Source organism: Sus scrofa, chromosome X (assembly GCF_000003025.6).
Source record: "Sus scrofa isolate TJ Tabasco breed Duroc chromosome X, Sscrofa11.1, whole genome shotgun sequence".
In the NCBI taxonomy this organism is placed as follows: domain Eukaryota; kingdom Metazoa; phylum Chordata; class Mammalia; order Artiodactyla; family Suidae; genus Sus; species Sus scrofa.
In genome coordinates, this window is record NC_010461.5 from 18,963,890 (window position 1) to 18,988,686 (window position 24,797).

Below are 24,797 nucleotides of genomic sequence, written 5' to 3' on the forward strand. Positions count from 1 at the left end.
TAAAGTTCTGTGTGGTTTCATTTACCTGATATTTAGGATTTTTCCCCAATTGAATCCAGATTCTAAATAATTTTTAGAATATACATCTCTAACATGTCTAAATGCTGAAATCTTTACAAATGGACCCAATCTTAGAGAGAAAGCCAGGCTACTGTACTAACTGTGCTAGATTTCCTTGATAGATAAACTTCCATACTTTAAAGAAAGAGGTACCTTGAATCATTTGATCAATTAAAGGAAGAGGGTAAGACTACTTTTGCAGCCCATTACTGTATTTCAATACCCTGATAGGAACAATTACCTCTCTTTTTATTAGGAGTGTAGAAAATCTGATTACAGGTTGAAGAGAAGGAGGAAATAGGAAATCGGAAAGATAAATAGAGATAAGGGAGCCAATGGTCAATGGTTGAAATCTACGGCAGGAACTTAGTAATGAGAATTAGAAGCAGTAAGAGGACATAAATAGGGGCACCTACTTGTATGAGTAAGTAGAGATTCTTCAAGTACATCAAGGTTGAGAAGGATAAAGAAAACCAGCAAAATGACTACAGATTAAAGGAGACTAAAGACACAGGACAGCTAAGTGCTATATAGGATCCTGGACTGGATTCTGTACAGTAGGCAAAAAAATACTGTAAAAGATAGAGTTCCTGTTGTGGCACAGTGGGTTAAGAATATGACTGCAGTGGCTTGAGTTACTGCAGAGGCACAGGCTTGAACTTCGGCCCAGGGCATTGGGTTAAAGGATACAGTGTTGCCACAGTTGCAGTGTAGGTCAGCTTGGATTAAACTCCCGGCCTGGGAACTTCTATAACCCTTGGGTGCGGCCATAAAAAAAAATACTATAAAAGATACGATCGGGACAATTAAAAATTGGAATACTGATAGTAGGTTAGATAAAAGTTTGATGTTAATTTTCCTGAACTTGCTAACTGTATTATGGTTACATAAAATGTGTTCTTCTTACACATTGAAATAGTTAGGCTTAAAGAGGGATAATGCCTCCAACTTGCTTTCAAATAGTTTAGGAAATAAAGAGGGGTAGGTGTAAATAAATAAATAAAATTTTCTCTGTGAAAAAAAAAAGAAAAGAAAATATAGCATAATAAATATTTTGAAAAGTTTTCCAGTTACAAAGGAGCTATATTCTGCATAAATAACCACAAAGAGATTTTTAAATTTATGAGCCTATTGTAAGAAAATGTAGCTAAGCATTGTCTAATCTAAATATAAGAAACACAAATATTGGTATCACTTAACACATGCAATCTAAATAAAATGTAAACTAACAGAAACAGAGTAGAACACTGGTTTCCAGGGGCTGGTGGTGAGGGAAACAGAGAAAGATTGGTAAAAAGATACAAACTTTAAGCTGTTAAGATGAATAAGGCATGAGGATATAAGACCTAATGACTATATTTAATAACAATGTTTTTTAAAAATAAATGTTTCATAATTTTATCTTTTCTAGTAGACATTAAAAATTAAAAATAAACAAATTACTTTAATAAAATGCTTTATTAGTAACTGAATAATATTTTAATTCAATGCATCCAAAATAGTATGTCAATATGTGACATCAGTCACCTTTCACGTGCTTAGTAGCCACAAGTAACTGGCAGCTACTGTATTAGACAGCACAGCCCTAGCTATTGCATGTATTACTGTAGACAGCCTTTTATATGCTTAGCTAAGCTCTGGGTAGATTAAAGCCAAGAAAAAATCCTAGGAAATTTTGCTGTTCTCAGGAACTTCTACTCCTTGGGGTTTTCTAGACATGCAGGGATCAGATACTAAGATCTTGGGAAAATCAAAGAAATGAAATTATCATTTCTATCCTGAAGAGAGACTTCAGAAAGAGAGAGATGTAAAGGGAGACACAGTGAAACACTAACAGCAACAGAGACACAAAGAATGTAAGTGAGTGTGTGTGTGTGTGTGTGTGTGTGTGTGTGTATGCACGCGTGCGCAGGAGGAATAAGGGAGTTGAGATACAGAGAGAAGAGGCTCTTTTCTGAAGTTCAGATTAGAAACTGAACACAGAGCCTTCTTCCTCCTCTTAAAACAGTAGAGTCTTCCATTTCAACTTGTGCTTTCATGAGCATCTCTCCATGGTAGAGGACACCACTGGCTGCAGAGGCCAGGGCTAGGGCTTAAAACCTATGTATCAGAAATCATTCATTGTTCAAATGTGTCTTGGCTTTTTGTTTTGTTTTGTTTTGTTTTGTTTTGTTTTGTTTGTCTTTTTCTAGGGCCCCACCCATGGTATATGGAGGTTCCCAGGCTAGGGTTCTAGTCGGAGCTGTAGCCACCAGCCTACGCCACAGCCACAGAAATGCTAGATCCAAGCTGCGCCTGTGACCTACACCACAGCTCACGGCAATGCTGGATCCTTAACCCACTGAGCGAGGCCATGGATCGAATCTGCAACCTCATGGTTCCTAGTCGGATTCATTAACCACTGAGCCACGACGGGAACTTCACCTCACACCAGTCAGAATGGCCATCATTAATAAGTCCACAAATAACAAATGCTGGAGGGGGTGTGGAGAAAAGGGAACCCTCTTGCGCTGTTGGTGGGAATGTAAGCTGGTATAACCACTGTGGAGAACACTATGGAGGTACCTTAGAAAACTATACATAGAACTACCATATGATCCAGCAATCCCACTCTTGGGCATATATTCAGACAAAACTTGCCTTAATGAGTTCCTGTCATGGTGCAGTGGAAACGAATCTGACCAGAAATGAAAAGGTTGTGGGTTCGATCTCTGGCCTTGCTCAGTGGGTTAAGGATCCTGCATTGCCGTGAGCTGTGGTGTAGGGTGCAGAGGCGGCTTGGATTTAGCATTGCTGTGGCTGTGGCATAGGCCGGTAGCTACAGTTCCAATTAGAACCCTAGCCTGGGAACCTCTATAGGCTGTGGGTGTGGCCCTAAAAAGGCAAAAAAAAACCCTTTCCTTAAAAAGACACATTAACCCACATGTTCATTGCAGCACTATTCACAATAGCCAAGACATGGAAACAACCCAAATGTTCATTGACAAACAATTGGATAAGGAAGATGTGGTATATATACACAATGGAACACTACTCAGCCATCAAAAAGAACAAATGAATGCCATTTGCAGCAACATGGATGGAACTAGAGACTCTCATCCTGAGTGAAGTGAGTCAGAAAGACAAATACCATATGGTATCACTTATATCTGGAATCTAATGTATGGCACAAAGGAAGCTTTCCACAGAAAAGAAAATCCTAGACTTGGAGAATAGACTTGTGGTTGCCAAAGGGGGAGGGGGAGGGAGTGGAATGGATTGGGGTTAATAGGTGCAAACTGTTGCTTTTGGAATGGATTATCAATGAGATCCTGCTGTGTAGCACTGGAAACTATGTCTAGTCACTTATGATGGAGCATGATAATGGGAGAAAAAAAAATGTATACATGTATGTGTAAGTGGGTCACCATGCTGTACAGTAGAAAGTAAAAATTGTATTGGGAAATAATTTAAAAAGTTTTTAAAATGAAATATAAAAAATTAATTAACAGTTACATCCGTGTCAGATGTAACTCAAATATGTATCTTTCTTTGCATTTTTAGTAAACTATCTGTCACCAAAAAAAAACCTCATTCATATCAAACTTCTACCAATGCTCTACCTCTCCAGAGACAGCAGGCTTGAAATCAGCGACTCCAGAGAGTAAACAAAAAGCTGAATTCAGCAGAGATATGGAGATGGTAGCAAAGGTACTCGGTACCAGGCCTTAAAAATCATTGTGATGAACTGTTATGCTTGAGAACTCTTTAAGAAGAAGAGGCAGATATGATATCCTGAGTTTCTCGGCAAGGAAATGTACAGTATTTGTACACTAAAATCATTGTGTAAGCCTGTTTTTAATCTCAGTTATATTTTGACAACTAATGATTGAACCAATAAGTACATATTGTTTTGATATCATTCAAAAGTGTGATGTAGTTCTGTTTGGTATCCTAAAATACAAGAGCTTTGTTTGAAGATACAGTAAGAGTAAGAGCCCACAGACTGTGAATTTGAAGTTTCCTGTGTTTTATTCTACTGTTAAATAGAAACATGACCCTATCAGCCAATTATCTTTACATGTAAAACCTTCCTTGATTTCCCTACATGCAAAATTATTACACTGGATTATAAAGTCACTCTCATTGTACCACCTATTATTTAACTTTTAGAGGAAAAAAAGATGAAATAAAATGTCTTTATTTTATTTACACACAATGAAATGGAATTAGAATTGATTCTATGAACTTTTTAGATCTTTATAGGTCAGTCCATGGCAAAGCAACAAGGTAATTCCACAAGAACTTAATTCTCAAGAAATTAAATGAACTCCAATTCCCTCATTTCAACCTATCAATACCCTATTAGTACAGAAATTATGTGAGACTATGTATGGTCATGTTTAGAGGAGCGTGGTTCTTAAATAATATATCAATATAAAAATTCCTAATAATTTAGTTTTAAAACACCAGAGGTCAGGTAACTTCACAATGAATCTTGAGGAAATTAAAATATCTGTATGCATAGAATTGGGTTTCCTACTCAGTTTCTCAACATCATTCAGAGTAGCCATGCGCCTTCATTTCAAGTGTCACCTTTTCTGAGACCACTTTCTACGAGGTCATGCCTTCCAGATATGGCATTGTCAGCTTTTTCCTTACATCTGACAAATTTTGAACCGAAAATGTCACTAACACATACTGATAGATACTTGATCACAAAGTAGTTTCTTTTGCCACCTTCCTAGAGGACAAAAGCTGGGATACACATTTCATTTACGTAATTTTGTTTTTGCAGCTGCTCAATACCAGATACAATAACATAGACAATTTGGTGGCTTGTTTCAATTTGCAGACTTCATAGAAACCTCTGCCTAAAACCAGTAATCAGCAGGATTAGCACAATACTGACAAAGATTCAACAAAGACAATTCAAACAACCCTGTAATTTAACTTTCATTTTTATCTAATAAATGTTTGTGTACTATTTCAAAGTGAAATGTAATTAGTTTAGAGACTTATCACATAGATCTGGGGTAAGCAACACTGATTTTACAAAGACAGGCAAAGGGCACTTAATATTGTCCACTACAATTAGTTTTCTGACTGACAGTTAAATCTTCCCGTTTACTCAGGTTATTGACACTTCCACATGACAAACTGAAATACTGTTATTCTTTGAAACATGAAATACTGTTATTCTCTGAACCATGAACCACCAAGGTTGTTTGACTCTGCAACCAAATAACCATTTAGAGCAAAACACTTGAATACCACTTACTTTATTCCCAATACTTAACAAACTATTAAGTTTGGTTCAAATGAAATTTCTGATAATGGGTAACAATACTGTAAATATTTCATAACTCTACACTGTTGGAAAGCAGTATGATATCTATGGGTTTTTGCATTAAACAGCTGAAATTTGAGTCTTGGCTCCACGCCTACTCTGCATGAGGCTTCATATAAAGTATATGCTCAATAAATATTACTTTCCTCCCCTTGTTGTTTTTCCCTGAAGTCAACCAGGAGACTAAGTTTGAGATTCATTTCATGGGCAATGAAGAACTACTGAAAATATTGTTTTAAATTGGGAAAATTAATATATTATTTTAGATAATTGATAATGAAGAGGTAGAGGCAAGAAGACTGGATATGAAGCTGTTTCAATAGATAGAAACAGATTGATTAGATAGATACATCCTAATGGATTGGTTAATATCAGAACTATGATGGGATAGGAAGAAGAAATTAGCTACCTACCTACCCATTCATTTATCTATAATCATTTGTTAGTTAAAAAAGAACATTCACATAACAACAATAAGCTTATGAAATAGCTATTATTATTTAATTTCAGAGATGAGAAAAGTGATGCTCAAAGAGGCCATGTATTTTTGCCAGGGATAATATAACTACACCACTGGTTAGGGCTGGACCCAGAGCTTGAAGACAAATGAATTTTCTATGATCATATACTCCATCCCACAGAAACACCAAAAAGCATGAGACTGCTTATTATATAAGGACTAGAGGCTGAAGAAACAATCAAATAATAGTGAAAGTTTAACAATGGTACCATTAAGAGAAAGAGTGAAATCAGACAAGGAATTGATACAGTGTGGAGAATTTGTCAAGGAGATTGATGGAATATGTAGCTTGGGAAGTACTGGTTTTAGAGTGGGACTGGACATCCAAATGAAGCTTCCACTAGGTATTTGGAAATGTGGGGGTGGTGGAGTATCTGGCCTGGCTCTATTGAGGTATAGAGTGAGAAAGAGACAATAAGAATAGGTATAAATTCGGAGAGAGTCATTTTCAAGTAGAAGACCACTAACAGTACCCATGGAACTTCCCTACTTTGGCTATGAGATGGGGTTCATTAATCAACCAGAGGGATAGTGATGAAGCAAGGAGAGCTGTAACAAAACATATGCAGCTCAAAAACCAAGAGAAGAATGAGAAGATTGTCATTTTTGAGCATCAAATGCCAGATAATTTATGTGTTAGCATTCAATCCTAATAAAACTCATTGAATTCAGGTGGTATATTATTTCCATTTTTTTAGATGTAGAAACTAAGATCAAAGAGTAAATCTAACTTGTTCAAGAGCACACAAAAAGGAAATGACAAAATCAGAATTCTAAGTTAGTTCTGTTAGACTTCAAATCCCTGTTCTTTCCACTGTAAGGAAGAGGGAATAGTCACTAGTGATTAAGGACTATTGTATCATCAAGAAGCAATCTTAAAGGACATGAATATATGTATATGTATAACTACTTTACTTTGATATACACCTGAAAATAACAGAACTTTGTAACTCAACTATACTCCAATAATTTTTTTTAATGTTGGGAAACAAGTGTAGCTAGGTTTGAAGTTTACACTTGTGATACATATTTTATACCCAGTCTACATCAAAAGGAAAGTAAAAGGCTACTGACTTTTACCAAAAAAGCAAGAAAGAAATGTCACAGGATTTGGCAATTAGAAGGTATTGAGAGAGCATTTGGGATGGGGCTGAGATTTCAAGTAGAAAGGATAGAGTGGGAAATGAGAAAGTGGAAAATGTGTTCGAGACCACTCTCTGGAGAAGTTAGGCACTGATCACAAAGGGAAAGAAGAGATAGTACATGCAGGAGAAATATAATCTGAAGGTGCCTCCTCTTTACTTTCTATAGTGGGTATTCCAGTTCATTTGTAATTTTATGACTTAATGAAAGTATTGAAGTTGGAACATCCTTGCCAATCATCTGAACTTTTTAGGTAATAGATAAGGAAAAGAGGTCTAGAGAAGTTAAATGGCAGGTCCAGAGAGCCCAGGCCCCTGTAAAACAGTCAACAAATCCTTCTCTTGACTGCTGGTTTAATGGTCTTTTTGGAAGGCACTGACTTTAGCATGATAATTTATCCATTCTTCTTGCTATATCTAACTCATACCTCTGACATGTGCTTTGCTGAAAAGTCCTTTAACCTATACTTCCATCTACCAGTAAACCAGATAGAAACTGGATGATTTCCTAGAAGGAAGTAGCAGGGAAAAATGATTAAAAGTATATACCTTGGAACATCAATATTAATAGAATCCATTGTGTTATTTAGCATAGAACTTCTGTAATTTTTCTATTATCTGCCAATAATTTTACTTGTTTCTTCTTTACAACCTGAACTTCCTTGAAGGTAGATATGTTTTCATGTGTTTGTTTGTTCATTACAAGAGGTAGAATGGTATAGGTGGACAGCGAATACATAGTTGCTGAAAGACAAGTTTGTACCAATAAGCAAAATTTCCAAAGGCATGTTTTTAAGCAGTCATGATTCAATTGTCCCATGGCAAATGCTAGGTGAAATCCAATTACTTTCACATTTGGCTTCTTATTTGATGACTTAAATGGCCAATTCTGAATGGCTGAGACACGGTCAAGGAGGAATTCAGGTCAAATTCTTAGTATATTATCTATTTCTTTAGTTTATCATTTTCTACTAATAAAAGTAAAACATGTTCATTAGAGATAATGTGATCAATCTAAAACTAAAACAAAGAAAATAATCACTAATAGAACCATAATCCATGGATGATTATAGCTGGTATTTTATTTCCTGTTATTCTTCTTTTTATCCATAAACACACACATAATTCTACATAATAGGGGTGAAAATGCATGTGAATATTTTATATTTTGAAATTTAATAATATAGTATTTTATATATAACTAGTATCCTTTAACTTCATTTTAAAGTATGAACAATGTAGTACAAATGACATCATTTAAACAATTTTGCTATTGTTGGTTATTTAAATTGCTATCTAGTTTTCATTGTTACAAACACTTCTGGGAATAAAATTTTTGTGCCTAGGACTGATAAAATATCTGGCCATTTTCTTAGACCAGATTCTGAGAAGTTGAATTACGAGGTCATTGAAACTTAATTCTATTTTCTGTTTGTAGAACTATAAAAAATAGATTTTCATGATCAAACACTTCATACATAGAGGAGGAATCAAACACAATTTTTCTCCAATTGATATGGCAAACCTGATCATTCATTTTGTACCTACAACATAGGTAGTATTTTAAAATTCATTTTAATTATCATGCAATTATGATAATGAATGGCTGATTTATTCTTTTTTTAAGTTATTTTGCTATTAGCAATGGGAAGGGTGTGTTTAAGGTAGGAGCTTTGGATTGATTCACACTTCTCACAAATATATTATAGGACTATGATGTGAGAGAGGTAGGCTGTGGCTAAGAAACTGTCTCTCCATGTTTTGTGCCACATTCTACAACCCTCACCACTTAGCCTTCTCCAAAGTCATTTTTAATAATTTATCACTGTCTACAGTGTTGGCAGTACTAAGAAGATGATGTTACCATAAGAAATCGCATACGCTGCATATAAACAGGTCAATAACTAGCTCATTTTGATATATGTCAGAAGCCTATTTTATCCAGGGACACAGTTTATGTGCCTTCAAAAATCCATTTTCAGGGGAATTCTACAGGATAAATCACAACATCATTCCAGTTAGGCAGAGAAAATAACTTTAGCTGAAATCTGCTTTATTACATTCAAAGCACATTCATGTTGGGAATCAAGTTCCCCAAAGATTATACATATTTTCACTCTGAGAAAAAGAAATGTGGGATGTTTCTGTGTATAATCATATGATTTAGAATCTAACTTGCAATTATACATTGAAAAAAACTATTGAATCTCAGGTTTCAAAGTATCAATATTAAAATAGGTTAATTTTGCTTTAGAATCACACTTAATGATTTTTCTTATTATAAAATAATGTTTATTGCAGAAAATTTAGAAAATCATTAATAAGAGGATTTAAATTACCTCTAAACCTGTAACCAAGTGATAACTACTATTAATTATCTTGTGTAATATTTCATCCATTTTTTTTATTATCTATGCATATGTGTGTGTATATTGTGGTTACTATATTATCTTTTATAACCTATTTTATGCTTATTAATGCACCATGGACATTTTACACATATTACATATAATACACTTGTAATTATTCATAATTATGTTTTATACTGACGGTATACTATTCATTAAGAATATGTGGAATTTATTTAACCAGTACTCTTGTTTTGGAATTGTGTTGTTCTTTACAGTCTACAATTATAAATATTACATTTAGTATTTTGACTGACTCTGTTTCCTAAAAATAAATATCCAGAAACATAATTGTAAAGTTAAAAGAATATACCATATTTAAAGGATTTTGATGCATATTCCTATACTGTCATTTAAATATACACTAAGGTTGGCACTAAACCATGTATAGTAGTCAGCTGTATCATATGGTATTGGTACGCTGTTAATAACCCACTCCCTACACCAGAGACAGTTTTCATGCTCATGTTCTTGCATCTCTCTGCCTAGGACTTGCTCCTACCTCAGAATTCTGCTCAGTCCATTGGTCGGGTACACAGGAAGGGTGTAGAGGGTATCATCCTGAGAATGACTCTCAACCCTTAAGGGGCAGGAGTCTGTACGGAAGCATCCTAGATTTCTTACCTCTCTGTGAGGCAACTCTGAGTTGTGTTTCATATAATCTCTCTTTTTTATCATTTATTTATACATATATTTTTTCTACTGTACAGCACGGTGACCCAGTTACACATACATGTATACATTCTTTTTTCTCACATTATGTGTTCCATCATAACTGACTAGACAGAGTTCCCAGTGCTACACAGCAGGATCTCATTGCTAATCCATCCCAAAGGCAACATTCTGCATCTATTTACCCCAAGCTCCCAGTCCCTCCCATGCCCTCCCCTTCCCCCTTGGCAACCCCAAGTCTATTCTCCAAGTCCATGATTTTCTTTTCTGTGGAAAAGTTCATTTGTGCTGTATATTAGATTCCAGATATAAGTGACATCATATGGTATTTGTCTTTCTCTTTTTGACTTACTTCACTCAGGATGAATCTCTTAATGGTCTGTAGCAGGCTGAGCCCCAGTTGCGCAAAGACAACTACTTATTGCCTTTCCCTATATTGGCTTTATTCCTTTCCCTGTCTCACTTTCTCATACCCTCACAGTCCTTCCTGGAATCACCTCCCAAATAAATTACTTGTATTCAAGTCCCTGTCTCAGAGACTGCTTTTAAGGAAAACCAAACTAGAAAAAAACTTCCATTTTCTCTGTAGTTTCAGGATTATTTTTAGACTGGAGAAAGATTAAGATGGAACTAATAACACCTTTAAAACATATGTAAATACTTAACAGTAAAATTTCAGGGAACTATGTGAGAGTAGGGAAGAGTGAGGGACTTAAGACATTAGATAGAATAATTGCATAATAATTTTAATTAACCTGAACTTAAAATTGCCCTCTGTCAATGTAAAAATTCAATACAGATGTTTATATCATAATTCTCTATTGATTAGAAAATGCAAAAGTCTAACAACTTGAATATCTAGATAATATGATGAAAAATCTCAGCACACTTTCCTTGTTTCCCAGGGGAGGTTAAGAGTGTTAGTTCAAAGAGAAGGGTATATTTCTTATGTTCAGCAAATCTGCTTCTTTATAATGCAAATCCTAGACAACTAATACACTATGAAGGGGAGAAGAGATGCAGGAGAGGAAAGTGGGAAGGACTGAAGATACACCTTGACCAGGTAGATTTATACGACAATCTGGATAGAAATGAGTGGCACTGTTTGTTGCTGAGGAGCAAAGAACACACAGAGCATCAGATTTTCATTATAAGCACTATCCAAGAGCTTTCTGCAGTGATGTATGAAGTAGCTACTTAGTATATTTGGCTATTGAGCACTTGAAATATGGCTATTGTGATTAGTGCAACTAAGTAACTAAATTTTTAGTTTTAATTAAAGATCCATATTTGTCTAGCAGTTACTCTGTTGCATAGTGCAAAACTAGGCTCTATATTGATTGTGTTACACTATAGTATCTTTTCAAGGGTTTAATTTCAGTTGTTAATTACCACCAACTACTGGAAAGAAAATAGTCTACAAAGGGCTATCTTAAATTCTGATATTGTTTGGGGGGAGCTAAAATGGGTAAAGACATAAATAATCTCAAGTATTTAAATGGTGCTAACTATTTATTAGTCACTCTTCTAAGAACTTGATTTATTTTAACTGGTTTAAAACTCATCACAACAAAAATATTTAGGAATAAATATAACCAAGGAGGTAAAAGATATGGACACTGAAAAATGAAAGACATTGATGAATGAAATTGAAGAAGACACAAATAAATAGATATTCTGTGTTCATGTTCACGAATCAGAAGAATTGATAATGTTAATAAGTCCATACCACCCAAAGCCATCTATAGATTTAATTCCTATCAAAATCTATTTTCACAGAAATAGAAAAAAATCTAAAATTTGTATAGAGCTAGAAAAGACCCAGAATAACCAAAGCAATCCTGAGAAAGATGAATAAAGCCAGAGGCATCTCAATTCCCGATTTTGAAACTTATTACAAAAGTATAGTAATCAAAACAGTATGGTTCTAGCATAAAAACAGACACATACACCAATAGAAGAGAATTAAGAGCCCAGAAATAAACTATGCATATGTAGTCAACTAATACTTGACAAGGGAGCCAAGAATACTCAAATAGTATATGTCCTCACTTATTGGTAGAACCTAAAGAAGCGTAACTCACATAAATAGGCAATAGGGTGGTGGTTGCCAGGGGATGAGGGGTAGGTGAGATGGGGAGATGTTGATCAAAGGATACAAACTGCGAGCTATAAGATAAATAAGTTCTGGGGATCTAATAACATTATGTGATTATAATTAACACTACTACTTGAGAAGAGATCTTAAATATTATCACCATACTAAAAATGTCAATTATTTGAGGGGATAGAGGTGTTAACTAACCTTATGTGGTAATAATTTTGCAATATATAAGTGTATCAAGTCATTACATTGTACACCTTAAATTTACATGTGGTGTACATCATTAATAGGTAAATAAAGCTAAAACAAAACAAAATCTTATCACAACCCTATGAAGTATTTACATTATCTCCATTTTACAGTTAAAGAAACTGAGGCATAGAGATGGATTTTCCCACATAGCTAGGAAATTGCAGAGCTGGGAACAAAATCAGTATCTGTACTCTCAAACATTATACTACCATGTCTCTTGGGATTTCAGAGTTATTAGAGTAGACTATTTCTAGTCACACAACATATACTAAAAAAGCAATGCTAAGTCATATGTCTTGACAAAAGAAAAGGGAGTCCTTATACATCTTTTCTGGTGGAAAAAAATGGGAAATACTGGGTACCTTCATGTGCTAATTAGAACAGTTCAGCCTAAAAAATATTCTCTAGCATTAAATGTGAAAGAAGTTTTTCTTTTTGATCCTAAGTGATGTGTTCCTGGATGAATGATATCTATTTTTATTACTCTGGCTAGAAAAAAAAGATAACTTAGACACAAAGTCCTCTCTTTGATCTTTGTTCTGGTCCTCTATCACACACTTTTTTATTCAACTTTGATGGAACAAATGCAGAATTAGCAATGGAAATCCACAAAGAGATTCAGAAAGAAAATGTTATGTGCCTTTTGGGGGATCACAAGAAACAGTGAGGTAGTAAGAAAAGGAAATTCCAACTGAAAAGAAATTACAATGTCAAAGGTGGAATACCATCTGAGAAATTTTTGAATACATTAGTAAAATTTGAATATCTCACTGTTGAGTAAATTATGGATTTTAATATTTGAACTGTGGCAATATTTGGCTAACTCAGGTCAAAAAAAAAATCCTTTGACCTTAGTATAATGGACTACTTGGATATAAATACTCAAGTAATCTTATTAACTCATATTTTCAAGCTATAGGTAAGGTTACACAGTTATTACATATATAATGGTTCTATTTCAAAATATTAATTTTGTTAGAATTCACATTTTCCAAACATTGAAAACGTGCATAGCATGATGTGAAAGGTTTTCAAGCTGTCAATGAGCTTGACACTAGCAGCAGAAGATGGGCTCCATGCTAGATGTCAATCTTTAAACAAGAACGAGGTATCTACTCTTTAGAGTATATTAGACTTGCTTTCAATTGAGCATTTGCTGGCAATTGAAAGAAAAATCATAGAACTACTGAGACCAGAGGTTTTCTCAGATTTTGAGATTATTTACCAATGCATACCAATTTCATTACTGAAAGCAGTTATAGCAAATTTCCAGTTCCTTGATGAAGAACGATGCTTCACAAGATGACAGAGTAAGAGGAAAGGAAATAGCAGAATAATGTGGCTAGAGAGTGTGAGGGGGGTTGTGTTCCTAGAGTTTATACTGGACAGAGGCTATATTATGAAAATCTTTGTGGTCCATATTGAAAGGTTTCATCTTTTAGCCTGAAAATGGAGGAAATATATAAAAGGATTTAAATAGGATATAATTCACTTAGATTTGCAGTTTAGCAGAGTTTTGAGAGTTTGAATTTCTGATTCAGGGAAACAGATAAAGTTCTGTGTACAAGATTTATTTAAGCAGTGTTCAGCTATTATGCCACTAAAATTGAAAACCACTTTCTTAATTGACTATGTTTGGGTCCAGATGATATACTTGAGCATATCTAAATAATCTTTACTATCAACCTAGTTTCTGACATGTAAGAATCACTTCAAAGTCAATTCAATATACAGAATTTTGATCTGATATAATCGGTAAATTAGGTAACAGGTTCTAAACCTGAAAAGTACCCAATATAAGAAATACTTAAATCTAGATTATTTGTGTCTGCTGCACCTACTGTGAAGGCTAAAATGTCTCCCAAGTATATAGGACACTGAGAAAACCCCAGTATTGACAGGACCTTCCATTGTTCCCTCAGCCTCTTCATTTAGGGTTGCATAGACGTTTCCATGCAAATCTGCCATTCACTGTGTACAGGCACTAAGGAAGTGATTTACAGGGGTTAAAAGAAACAAACACTGTACTAGATGAGGATAATAGTAAAAATATTCTAGGAGCAACGTGTAGCTATTCAAAATGGATTCTAAAACAATTTCACAAAAACATCACAATATTCAGAGACAAGTTAATGTATCTCAATGTATGTCAGTTGGAAAGTAGGACAAGAGAAAAAGGACTTTGGTTAGTCACAGGAGGTGGTCTGGCTGGAAAGATTTGGTGCAAAGAGTGAGCAATAAATAGAAGAGGAAGACTTAAAAAACATATTATTAAACTTGCATATTGTTTTTGTCAAATTGAGGGGAGGCCATAACACTTCCCACCTTCTACAGTCCAGATAAGAATATATAAAGCACTGAAGCACAGAGAACAAGTATCAGATAGGAAACAGAGAAAAGGAAGAGCCCTTCCTGGGGTAACAAACAATACATGTTCTGTCAAGGACACAATGGAAGATCTAGCAGTGGACGAAAGATCTGTGGATTAGGAAATTCAGAGCAGCAGTAGCTAGAGCTACAGAAAATCAGTTGAAGACTATGTATTCAAGATCAAGCTTTGAGAAAAGCTGGACTTGGATAGTTAGAACATTTGCAGTTAGTACAGAAACCTAATAAAAGGAAGTGGCTATCTGTTGTAGACCAGTGCAGCCACTGAAATGGCAAAGAAAACCTGTGTAACACTAGATCAGAGACCTTTCCTTTTAACTATTTTAAAGGCATTCACTAAGAGTTCAGTGAGAATGATTTAAAGGGATTATCAGAACCAAAATGTATGCAATCTATATTTGTAATATATTTTAATGTAGTCCTAAAAATATGTTCATTATATATACATTCACACCCCCCATGCACCTACTACTTTATTTGAGTCAAATGTTTAAGTGAACCATCTCATTTTAATTCTATAATGTGGACAGTGTCACTTAAAAACTAATCCTCTCGGTTGTCTTTACCTGGTCCTCTATTTAAAGAATATAACTAAGGGCTGTAAATATTCAAACTAAATGGCTTCAGTGATCATTGCCTTCAAGATTCTGTTGGCCAGAAAAGACATACAAGTTGGGCAACAAATTTTCAATTTCTCCAGTGCCTGGAATAGCGCGTGTCACATGCTAAGTTCCCAAGATAACTTTGAATGAACGAATGAATATGCTAATGAATGGTACTTTAATAAATATTATTCTTGGCCAGTTGTGTCACATAAGCTATTTATGCATGGCACATTACAACCAGAGAGTCACACAGAATATTTTATTGGGGAGAGTCACATCAGAATATTTTATTCTTCCTTTGAATAAAAATTCATTATTTTGTATCTACTTAAAATAAGGGACATGCCAGCATTCAAATCCTAGAAGTCATGTGAACCTGATCTAAATGTCTGATCTGAACTTGTGCCATGATGCCCTTTAACCTGGAAAGTGGATTTTCTTCTACTAATCATGAGCTATCACAAGGGTCAAGACCCTTGAAATATCCTTCAGTATGAATTCCTCATCAGGGCTGTGGATCTTCTAATGATAGTATAATACGACGGTGAGAAATAGCTTCCAAAGGGAATAATGATGCTTTAACTTAATAAACACAGTGTGTTAAAAATAAGAGAGGCATCGTCCTACTGGACAATGTACAAATACTTATTCTACTTCTGAAAACAAACTTTCAGTGGGAAAATGACAAAATGGAATCTGTGGAGAAATTGTGGCCAGGATGCCAAGGAGACTTTAAATCTTTTTATATATGGAAAATTTATAACTCATGATTTGCTCCTGTACCCCAAATACCTCTTTATCAGTTTTCCATATTTCAGTAAATGATACCTTATTTATCAAAATACTAAAAACCTAAAAATAAATTAGGATCTTCTTCCTTTCAACTGAATTAAATATCAGCATTAATACCAATTATAATACTAATGCTAATGCAATTATTGCTGATAAGCTGAGCATCACTGAGTATTTGTGCTTTGTCAGGCACTATGCTAAGGGGTTTACATGTATTCTCTTGCTTAATTTTCATAACAATTATACCTTCCATTTTTCAGATGATGAATTTGAGACTTAGAGCTATTAACACAGTTGCACAGAGTCATAAACTGTAGAGTCAGGATTTAACCTTAAGTCTGTCACTTCCCAACCTGAATCAAGTCCTGTCACATCAATCTCCAAAAATATCTTAGCTCTGTCCACTTCTGCCCTTTTTCACTACCACTAACCTCATCAAAAGCAGCAGCATCTCTTATCTGTACTACACCAGTAGTATCTTAATCAAGGTGTTGTTAAATGTTTGCATATATTATTCAAACGAAAACTGTCTCTAAGCTGAGCATTATATCATCCAAAGGTGAAAAAATTCAAACCAAAGAGGTTAAGATTCCCAAAGTAACACAACTAGTAAACAAGAAAGAACCGAATCTTCCATATAACATTCACTTTAAATTCACTTTGGAGTGGGTCAACTGGATTACCAGAGTGGAATTAAAGTAAATTAATTTCCTTTTCCAATATTTAATAAAATTATAAAATAATAGTAAATATTAGAAAAAATTAGTAATTCTACTCAAAGAAAGAAAGGAACATGACTTAAAGCCTTAAGCTTCAAAAACTGATAATCAAGGGGATAAGGCAGAGTCTCTAAGAGCAGTACTGTAAGTTTCCTGACCAGAGACCTACTCCTGAGCCAGACAGATAAGTTGGCAAAGTCATAAAAACTCACAAATACCTCTGGTCTGAGAGAGCAGCAAACCTAGTAGACATTGTTATCTTCTTCCTTTTCTGAGGATGAATGATGAAATAGAGAAAGTACAAAATAGAATTAAAAACTCTTTTTAGGAGTTCTCATTGTGACTCATCAGGTTAAGAACCTGAAAATAGTGTCTGTGTGTATGTGGGTTCAATCCCTGGCCTGGCTCAGTGAATTAAGGGTCCAGCATTGTTGCAAGCTGTGGTGTAGGTCGGAGATGCAACTCGGTTTTGGTGTTGCTGTGGCAATGGCGTACGTAGGTCACAGCTACAGCTCCGAATCGACCCCTGGCCCAGGAATTTCCGTGTGCCACAGGTGTGGCCATGTAAAAAAGCAAAAAAACAACACCCCCCCAAAAAAACAAAGAAAACCTCTTTTTAAAGGAAGCAGTTTCCAGGATTTTCACAATTGAGAAGTGATATGAACCTTAACTATATCTCTCCAAGGAAACAGGACACAACCCTGAGTAGAGAGAACTAACCCTGTCTTAAGAAGGTGAAGGAAATTTCAAGAGAGAGAAACCACAAAGGACATATTTTCTAAAAAAAAAAAAAAAAAAAAAAAAAAGATTTCAGACAGTCTCAACTGAATTTTCCTGTCTTTCAACATACCACATACCTTCAATATCTAGTCCTCAAATGGATGCTCAGATATTGTGAAAAGAGGCGAAAAAAAGTGGAAGTCTGAACTGCAGGCATAAACGTGGGCAAGATGAATAAAAAGAAAAAAAATTCCAGATATGTAAACCAAGTAACAAAAAAAAAATATTACTAACTGAAATAAAGCAATCTGAAAAGGTTGCATACTATATGATTGCAACTCTGGGACATTCTGAAAAAGGCAGAACAATGAAGACTAAAAATATCAGTGGTTGTTAGGGGTTGGGGGGAGGGAGAGATAAAAGAGGATTTTTAGGGCAGTTAAACAATCCTGTATACATGTTAATATACATTTCTAAAAACTCATAGAATGTACAACACCAAAAGTGAATTGCAATGTAAACTGAATTTGAGGTGATCATGCTGTGTCAATGTAGACTGACTGATTGTAACAAATGTGTGTGTGTGTGCATGTGTATGTGTGTAGGGAATATAGGAAATCTACTTTCTACTCAGTTTTGCTGTGAACCTAAAACTTCTCTTAAAAATAGTCTATTTAAAAATGAATGCTGTACAGAGGGAAAAAATAAATAATTTTAAAAAATGAATGAAATAAAACTAAACAAATGGAGTGTATATGGTTATTCATTAATATCAGAAACTTTCTCTGAATTATAGAAACAATTAAACCTACATTAAAGGTGCAGGAAACATTCTAGGAATATACAAAAGACCATACCCTGATAAAATGACTGAAATTCAACTATAAATAAAGAACCTCAAATATCCAGCAAAAGTACCTTATATACAGGGAGGAAAACATACTATTTTCATATTTCTCAACAATCTTTAATGCTAGAAGACAACGGGGCATGGACACACATTTTTAGGGAAAAAAATATGTGCCAAGAACATTATAATAATTTAAGAAGTTTTAAAAATATACAGGCATTAGGGAGTTCCCATCGTGGCGCAGTGGTTAACGAATCCGACTAGGAACCATGAGGTTGCGGGTTCGGTCCCTGCCCTTGCTCAGTGGGTTAACGATCCGGCATTGCCGTGAGCTGTGGTGTAGTTTGCAGACGCGGCTCGGATCCCGCGTTGCCGTGGCTCTGGCGTAGGCTGGTGGCTACAGCTCCGATTTGACCCCTAGCCTGGGAACCTCCATATGCCGTGGGAGCGGCCCAAGAAATAGCAACAACAACAACAACAAAAGACAAAAAAAAAAAAAAAAAGTTAAAAAAAATATATACAGGCATTAATTTCACATAGTAAAGATCTAGGAGAGACAGTACTCTAAGCCCTTCTTGAAAAAACTATTTGACAACAAAATCCAGACAATTAATAAATTACTCAGAACAAAGAATTCAGAACTAATCCTGGCAAAAGTCCAGGTGATGAACAGTGCATTCATGTAAGTATAGAATTTTATTAAGCAGACGTCAAAATTATGGTACTGAACAGAGTAAAATTATTATGAACTATAACATATTTTAAAAAAATAAAATGTAACTAAAAATAAATCAGAAAATGGGGATGGGATAGGAGGAAATGTGAGAAAGTAACTTTTTTCATGTTATAAATTTAATGAAAATCTGTCTAAAATTTAATCATATAGTTATACAAAAGACTATAGCTCAAATCTAAGGGGATCATTTAGAAAATGAACTATATTGCAATGAAGAAACATTCATTTAAATTCCTTCAATTTGTTTTTCTTCTATTCAAGAAAAATAAAATTGAACACTATTCTAAAATCACATTTGTAATATACTTCTGTTTTATAGATACTTTAGGCTGGTTTGTATTGTGTCAATATGGCTAAGCTGAACATATATTTCCCAGAATTCCCCACCCTGTATGGTCTGGGTTCTAGTCGTTCAAACACTAAATTTGCACAAGATTTAAAAGACAAAAGTGATACAGAAGCCACTATTCTGTGAAGGTCACTGTGATTAGGTATAGTGATAGAGACAAGTGTGCTGCTTGTCCTAGATCTCCTCTGCTGTGCATCCACTCTTCCTGGTGAACACAGCAACCCTGAATTCACCACCAGACAAATAGTGACAATTCACTGATGTAGAAGTCACACAGAGATACAGATTCCCACTTAATTGGACTGCTTGGCTTTTCAGACTGTTCAGTTATACCTTCACTTCCACAGTTGCTCCCACAGCTGTGCAAGGTCTAATTCCTGCAATAAAACCTTTACTCTGTAACTCATAGAGATTTTGATTCTGATTCTTTTATTGAACCTTGTCTGATACAGATATTCTCTTTTTTATGGGTGTATAAAAATAACCAGAATGATAGTTTCCTATCATAATTTCCTATATATATGAATTATGTTTATTTTTGAATAGTTTAATTTTTCCTATATGAATTATGGTTATTTTTGAATAGCTTAATTTTTGTGACTTTAAAGTATTTTTGTTCCTTTATATACTAGGGGAGCTTTGTTCTCAGCAACAGAACACGACTCAGCCTGGCTCTTTCTGAGAAGAGGGTTACTCAACAGAAAATGTGTGGAATCTTTTCTCTCTACTAAATGTTACTGGCCTCTAGTCTATCATCTCAGGAATTTTTTTTCAGGGATTAGGAAGCTAATTCCTACTAAGCTGTAATAATTATAGAGCCTAACATATTATTCCTGCTAGATACTATGTTTGCAGTTAGTGTAAACTAACTTCCAGCATCCTAATTCCCCCCCGCCCCCGCCACACCCACACAAATATGAATGGGATTCCAGATAAGATAGTTGGCAGGTATTTTCACTTATGAAAGCCCTTGCTTATGAATTCAAAACAAGGTAAGTTCTCCATAAATTCTGAAGAGGATGCACAGTCATTGATAACCTACCATGGTGTATGTTTAGTTTAGAACTGAACTAAGTGTAATAAAGTAATCAGCTTTCAGAATTTGAGGATTTTAAAATTTTGCTATGATGATTTTGAAAGTCAGAGAAACGACACAGAGACCAGCTTTCTAAAAATGTGTTTGTCATAGTGGCGCTAAATAAGTATTGGTTGATTTCATAGATTAAACTAGTTAGAAGTCAAGCATTCAAAATTTGTTAACTCTGCATACCTCAGAGTTAGCATTCCCTAAACTATAAGCATGAAAGGGGTTCTTTGCTCAAATAAATCAAAGTGTCAAGTTAAAAAAATGTATGAAACATTCAATTAAACACAATTTAACAGGTAGTTTAAAACTGGAGAGATTTTCAGTATTTCCAAATCAGTTTTCTAAATTTGGTGACAACGAGAGATGTTTGTTTTTGCATTTCTTTGTGTTATTTTCATAAGGACCTATAAAATCTTAAAGTAGTTCACAGAGCAAAATTTGGCAGAGGAATTATACACACCTCTGTTTCTCTTTGTAGGTGGCTTTGTTTGTGGATATTTTAGTTGTGATGTAGACACTGCAAGTTGGAGCAACTGTTTTACAAATATTATAGAGTACACATAAATCCTCAGGGATAAAACTAACATTCAATTATTTATTGCTTTGCCCTTTTTCCTATCTTTATTACAAGTTTTAGTCTAAGTTTTAGACGTTAAAATTTTAGATGTTTGTTTAACAAACCTAACAATGGAATACAATACACGGAAGAATGACCAGAGGCATCTAGCTCACCCTTTTATAGAATGAAACTGCATTTTGTATTTTCTTTGTAAACTAACAATAATCGTAGGTATCATTTTTAGCAGAAGCTCAAAGTGTCTTCTGCCTGCACAGGAAGTATGAAAGCAAGAGAGTTATACATTATTCTTAGAAAAACTTAATATTTTAATAAAAACCTTCTCCTTACTCTTAGTTTCCAATAAAGTCTGTGCTGTGAGAGCAAAGATCATTTCACCAGAATACAAGCTGCACTCCTATTTGCTACATTCCTATTTGCTCTTGATACCCAAACAGCTAGGCTTCATTCCTTTCAATGCACAAAATTTATCAAGGAAATGGTAGCATCATTAAATTAAGCTATAAATGGAAAATGAAATGATCTATTTTTACAATCCATTTTATAGAATTATATGAAAGCACTTGTCCAGATCACACCCTTAAACCATTTGCTTCAGAAAATAGCTCTGGTTTTGACAATATTTGTGTCTAAAAATAGAGTTTTTCTCTTTGCATATAATCATTAATATTAGTTATATCACAGAGATATCATGCCCCTTAGGAAAAAATAAAATGGCATTATTCATCACTAACAGGTATAAATTCTGGATTCTTTTTTTATACTTTAAAAGTAAAAATAAAGTTGAAATATTACAAGAGATTTTATTCTGTAATCATTTCAAATGTCTAACTTAATTTTTATAACCTGGTAACAGAGATGGTCTCCAAAAATAAATCAACTGATTACCATATCTACATTCACCAAATTTAATCAAATATCTGTTTATTGACAAGTTTAGAGGTCAAAAAGTCAACTATTACAGTCTGAAAATTCCTGAGATGATGGGGTGATATGAAATTAACTCTTCATATTGTCTTTTACAGAGCGTGAGTTTTAACTTTTCATGAAGTCCAGCTTATCAATTTCATTCTTTAATGTATTATGCCTTCGATGTTGTGTATAAAATGTCATCGGTATACTCAAGATCATCTGTTACCTTCTAGGAGTTTTACAATTTACATGTAGCCTTGTGATCCATTTTGAATTAATTTTTGTAAAGGATAAAAGGTCTGTGTCTAAATATTTTTTTTTTACTTGCAGGTGTCCAGTTATTCTACCATCACTGTTGAAAAGACTATCTTTGCCCCCTTTGTATCGCCTTCACTCCTCTGTCAAACATCAGTTGACTCCATTAATGTGGATCTATTTCTAGGCTGTCTATTCTGTTCCTATTGATTTTTCTGTTATTTCACCAATACCACATCTTCATGATTTCTGTAGGATTATAATAAGCCTTGAATCAAGTAGTGTTAGTCCTTCTACTTTTGTTCACTTCTTTCAATATTGTGTTTGCTATTGTACATCTTTTGCTTTTCCATACAAACTTTAGAATCAGTTTGTCTATACCCACAAAATAACTTCCTGGAATTTTAACTGGAATTACATTAAATCAATCTATAGATAAATTTGGGAAAAACTGACATCTTAACAATATTCAATCTTCCTATACATGAATATGGAGTATCTCTCCAATTATTTAGTTTTATTATATCTTTCATAAGAATTTTGTAGTTTTCCTCATATAGATTTTGTACATATTTTGTTAGATTTATACCTTTCATTTTGGGGTTGCTAATCTAAATGATATTGTTATTTTAACTTCAAGTTCCACTTGTTCATTACTAGTATGCAGAAAATCAATTGACTATTATATATTAATGTTATATCTAGACATCTTACTACAATCACTACTTAGTTCTGCTTTTTGGAAGTTTTTACGTTGATTCTTTCAGATTTTCTACACAAATGATGACATTTGGGGACATTTTGTCCATTTAAAAATTGCATGTTTTATCTTTTTATTGAATGGTTTTAAGAAATGTTTACATTTTATGTTTACTAGACCTTTATTAGTTATAATTTGCAAATATGTTCTCCCATTCTATAGTCTGTCTCTTCACTATTTTGATAGTGTCCTTAAGTTTAATTTATACTTTTTCCTTTTATTGCTTGTGATTTTTTTCATCACATCTAAGAAATCATTGCCCAATTCAAGGTCACAACGTTTTACAGTTTTTTTTCTAAAATATATTTGATGGTTTGTCCATTTTGAGTTTATTTTTGTATATGCTGTGATGTAGGGATAAAATGTCATTTTTTTTTTTTGTCTTTTTAGGGCCGTGCCTACCGCATATGGAGGTTCCCAGGCTAGGGTTAAAATCAGAGCTATAGCTGCTGGCCTATGCCACAGCCACGTCAGATCTGAGCTGTGTCTGAGACCTACACCACAACTCACGGCAACACTGGATCCTTAACCCACTGAGCAAGGCCAGGGATAGAAATTGTGGCCTCATGGATGCTAGTCAGATTCGTTTCCACTGAGCCACGACAGGAATTTCTAAAATGTCATTCTTTTGCATGTCACTAAAGAGTTATACCATTATCATTTGTTGAAAAGATTTGTTCCTCATTGAATTGTTCTAGCACCCTTCAAACACCAATTGAACAGAAATGACATGATCATTTGTGTAGAGAAGTTTATTTAGTCTCAATTTTACTCCTCTGATTTCTATGTTTATACTTATTCTACTACTACACAGTACTGACTTTTATAGATTTGTAGTAAGTTTTGAAATTGGGAACTATGGGTCTTCCAACTACGTTATATTTTTATTTTTTAAAAAAACTTGTTTTTATTTTTTTTCCATTTAGCTGGTGTTCTGAAAATTTTATACTGTACAGCATGGTGACCCAGTTACACATACACGTATACATTCTTTTTTCTCCCATTATCATGCTCCCTCATAAGTGACTATATATACTTCCCAGTGCTACACAGCAGGATCTCATTGCTAATCCATTCCAAAGGCAATAGTCTGCATCTATTAACCCCAAGCTCCCAATCCATCCCACTCCCTCCCCTTCCCCTTGGCAACCACAAGTCTATTCTCCAAGTCCAGGATTTTCTTTTCTGTGGAAAGGTTTATTTGTGCCACATATTAGATTCCAGATATAAGTGATATCATAGGGTAATTATCTTTCTCTTTCTGACTTACTTCACTCAGGATGAGAGTCTCTAGTTCCATCCATGTTGCTGCAAATGGCATTATTTTGCTCTTTTTAATGGCTGAGTAGTATTCCATTGTGTATATATACCACATCTTCCTAATCCAGTCATCTATCAGTGAACATTTAGGTTGACTCCATGTCTTGGCTATTGTAAATAGTGCTGCAGTGAACATGCGGGTGCATGTGTCTTTTTCAAGGAAAGTTTTGTCTGAATATATGCTCAAGAGTGGGATTCCTGGGTCATATGGTAGTTCTGTGTATAGATTTCTAAGGTCCC